The sequence below is a fragment of the Lycium ferocissimum genome, chromosome 5, assembly GCF_029784015.1.
Source record: "Lycium ferocissimum isolate CSIRO_LF1 chromosome 5, AGI_CSIRO_Lferr_CH_V1, whole genome shotgun sequence".
Classification (NCBI taxonomy): Eukaryota; Viridiplantae; Streptophyta; class Magnoliopsida; order Solanales; family Solanaceae; genus Lycium; species Lycium ferocissimum.
Window position 1 is genome coordinate 11,449,705 of NC_081346.1, and position 4,364 is coordinate 11,454,068.

Below are 4,364 nucleotides of genomic sequence, written 5' to 3' on the forward strand. Positions count from 1 at the left end.
ATTTTAGAAGCTTGGCCAAACAGGCTATTATTTTCTCCTAAAAGTTTGACTAAATACCTCACTTTTTTAAAATAAGTACTTTTGGCTTCCCTAGCCTGTTTGGCCAAGCTTCTAAAATCAACTTATTTTGAAAAGTACTTTTGTAGAAGTGCTTTTCGAAAAAGTATTTTTTTGGCGAATAAGCTTTTTTTAAAAGAAGCACTTACTGAAAAAAAATAAGCACTTTTGGGGGAAAATAAGCTTGGCCAAACAAGCTATAAGTGTATTTTTCTCAAAAATTACTTTAAAAAAAAAAGTGCTTTTGGGCAAAAAAATTTTTTGCTTACGGCAAAAGCTTGCCTGTTTAACTTGTTTTTTTCTCAAAAAATGCTTATTTATTTTCTATAAGTGCTTATTTAAAAAAGTGAGGTGTTTGGTCAAGCTTTTGGTGAACATAAGTGCTTCTAGAGAGTAGCAGAAGCTGTTTTTCAAAAGCTAAAAGTATAACTTTTTCCCAAAAGCACTTTTGAAAAAAATACACTTAAAAATACTTTTTAAAAGCTTGGTCAAACACTAATTGCTGCTTAAGAGTGCCTTTTAAATTAATTAGCCAAACACAAACAAACTTTTTCGCCAAAATTATTTTTTTGAAAAGCACTTTTAAAAATAAGCTGATTTTAGAAATTTAGCCAAACAAGCTATAAGTAGAGTTGCTGCAATTACCTTTTAAATGACTTGATGTGTGAATATTCTCTTCCACAAAATTTGAACTCCCGAAAGATAAAACATCAATTGGTAATAATCTAAAAGATAAATGGGAAGCAATATTCTGTAACTGGTCAAACATCCTAATAGTACTTTAAATAGGGGGTCTCTTTTAGCCTTCCAAAACCTGTCCTTCATAATTCTATGTTGGAGTTTGGAGTTGTATCACTAATGATGACAACTCTAACATAACTGTTTTACATTTGCAGATAGAGATGAAGGAAGCCGTATTCAGCCTTGGTGTTGATAGTACAACAGAGCCTGATGGATACAATAGAATTTTATTACAAAAAAATATGATACTTGTAGGAAAAATAAATGATTTTATTTTCGACCTTTTAACAGAAAGAGAGATGAAACATATATTTTGTACTTGAACACTTCTGCAGATTGGTTTCCTCTAGGGATGATATAGAAATATATTAAGAGCCATTTGAAAAGAAGAGGGAAAATGAGTAGTTACCAAAAAACTCATACAACTAGCTTTTACGATATTAACCAGGCTAAGCGCGGACCAGAACTCATCTAGTAAAAACAAAAGAACACACAAATTCAGTCACGAATATAACAAAGAGTGGCCTAACTAAATAATTGCCAAGTAAATATGAAACTGAGCTTCTTTAGCTTGTCCTTTTCATCGGTAACATCTTCCTTAAGCACGGAATGTTTTTATAAGAAATGGCGTCAGCACTTATCTGCTCAACAGTTGCCTTCCCTTCTGCCTATGAATAACTCGTTGCAGACTCCCTGTGCAAATAAATTAAGCAAATGATAAGATGAATTCTAATTCAAAATCTTAAAGAGCTTGAGAACATTACAAGTGCAAATTCAGTAAGACTAGTTGGCATTGATAAGAGTCAATGCGTTTGGTTGAGACATCCAAAGCAAGTTATTGGGATTGGGATTCCTCCGGCACTTTGAGCCTTATGTCTACCTTTTAGCGTTTGATATGAATAACGTAGATTCTCCTCGTCCTCATAACATAGATTCTCCTCTCCACAGGCAAATTCAAATAGAGAGGATGTCGGGACAACCTCCTAAAGCTCCAAGAAAAGGAAATAAACTAAAGCTCCACAGGCAAATTCAAATTATAACCTGAGATTGTTTTCAAATTATAATAGTAACATTCTGAAATCTAAAACCAATTTAGGTAAGTGGATCCAGAACTGGAATAGAAGCCAATGTCTTTTATCATTCTCAAAGTAGAATATGTTATCTGAAGCTCTGAGTTCTGCATGTACCGGAAAGAAAAACATTTTTCAAAAAGGAGTAAATAGAAAAAGTGATCAGAAAAGAAATTAAACATTGTAAGACGTTGAACTCTAAGGTTTCTTTTGCTAGGACCACAAGCGGTCCAATTACCCTGCGATAAAAAATGCATCACTTGCCTAATTTAAGACGCTTGTTCACCAGCATTCTTTCTTTGGCCTTCTTGTTGAGAATTAATTGACGGCATCAAATGCTCCAAAAATACATTAGTTCATTCTCGGTCCCCTGATCTCCTCCATATATATACTATCTAAACAATGCCAACCCTCGAGCTTCTCCATTCTAGTATGCATAATCCTATCCAGTACGACACAAAATAAATGATAAAAAAATAAATAATCTATTTGAATGTGATGACATTGACTCTACCCATACATATACACAGAACGAAAATCTAAACCACGTGCAATATTATTTGTAGCCTCAGCACCAATAATTCATGGATACAATTTGGGTTGGGAAAGCGACCGTTGGTGAGCAGTGTGACACAATGTTAACATCAGGACACCATGTTAACTTGGCAGGAAAAAGGGTATTCTGAGAATTATCTTTAATCTCTGCGTTTTCCTTTTTTAAGACAGTCAACAAACTTATTTCGAGAAGCCTTTACACTCTTCTTCACCAAGCTAGTATATCCAGAGGCTTTCCTTGTTGAATTGCTTTGTTTCTACAAAAGCATAATCTTTTTCTTCTTCCGCAGTACCTTCAAGCACTTCTACTTCAAAGTCAGATTGACAACTCACAACTATCAAAAAAAGATCAACACTATAAGAAACCAAAATGATATTTACCACCCTCGTTCGGGAGTTGCTGATTTGGAATTAAGAGACCACATTTCTGCTGTAGCATAACTGGAAATTAAGAAAGCAGATAAAAATCAATGACCACCGTACCTGGAAACATAGTTCAAAATATCAAAGGCGAATGTGTTTGTTTGCCTTGGCGAGATAGAGGAATATGGCCGAGAGGGAAGGAATACTACAGAATATTTTAACAATGAGAGGAAGTAGGACAAATAGAAAAGTAATCACATTACTTGTGATTACTTTGTCTCTGACTTGGACTAGAAATATATCTACCCTAATACTATAGGGCAACAAACTAATCTATGTCCTTCTAGGAAACACATTGCCTGCACTTTGAAATGCAAGTACCGAACAAACTTAAACAGAATTATTTACTGTATTATATCGTTGAAATTCAATAGTACCACTATTGAAATTAAAAAGTTCACAAACTACTCTACGCCTAAATCGTGAAGCATATATTTTATGGACTACATTTTTCTAACACCCAAGCACATAAAGAGTGTCTAATTCCATTTCTACCATTATTATGATAATACATATTCCAACTATTCCGACCTACTTGAATACCAGAAAAATAAATGGGTTGGACATCTGATCTCCTTGCTGAGATAAAGGCATAAAAATCAGAAAGACTATATAGAATCAAAATCAGTTTTTTTAGCATTTGACCTACTTTTATGTTATGGATTTCGTTGTTCAAACATGATTCGCAGAGAAGAGAAAGATCTTGTTTACGGATTTTTGAGTGAATGCAATTTTGAAGTGTATAAGAAAAGAAGGTTTCCATGGCTTGAGTATGTGTCTATCCTTCTCATTTGCTGATAGACTATATCTTCGCACTAAGACCTCTTATTCATGCAAATTCGAATTGCATGAATTTAGATAAGGCAAAATATATGGAATAATTTGCTTTGACTCAAATGCAAATGTCTTACTACAAAGTGTCTCAATTTTCTGAACAACAAAGCAGTCATACATAAATAAGAATAAAACTTGCTCAATAACAGAAAAATTCCTACTTACAGGAAATTAATTACCTTAGCAGCTTCTTTGATTGGAGCAGCTTGACTTCCAACTCTCACGCCCCACAACTTTCCCAGGAAAACTAAGCTCCAAGTTTCATCGTTAGTCACAAAGACAATACAACGCCCACTAAAGATTCTAATTTTCCAAGGAAAACAATTAGAGAAATCAAACAATAATATAACTCGTTGACAACATGAGACTCCAGCAGAAACTCGCCGATGAATAAGCATCAATAGGTTTAGCATGGAGTCGATACAGAGCAATGTAGATCATACCTGTGGCATACAATGAAGGGCACAATGATCCCCTTTTCTTGCTCTAATCTATGTAGTTTTTCACCTATTCACATGGAATGTTGCCAAAGGAGGGGGAAAATGAAAACAGAAATTCAAAGTGAACCAATTATCTTATAGTTGCTACCTTGAGGCATCCAGGTTTCTTGAACAGAATCATGTCTCTTTCTACTACTGAAGGCAATGTTTTTGCCAATAACACCATAAAGCCATCTTTCTCACC

General features: G+C 34.4%; 1 long non-coding RNA gene across 1 annotated transcript; it reads right to left on the reverse strand.

Annotated features, from left to right (window-relative positions):
• Nucleotides 1-1,095: 1,095 nt before the first annotated feature.
• On the reverse strand, nucleotides 1,096-3,853 carry LOC132055996 (uncharacterized). Its single transcript, XR_009414699.1, has 2 exons — nucleotides 1,563-3,853; nucleotides 1,096-1,491 (listed from the first exon to the last, which is right to left on the reverse strand). It is a non-coding gene; the product is annotated as an uncharacterized LOC132055996 (long non-coding RNA).
• Between the last annotated feature and the right edge of the window lie 511 nt (nucleotides 3,854-4,364).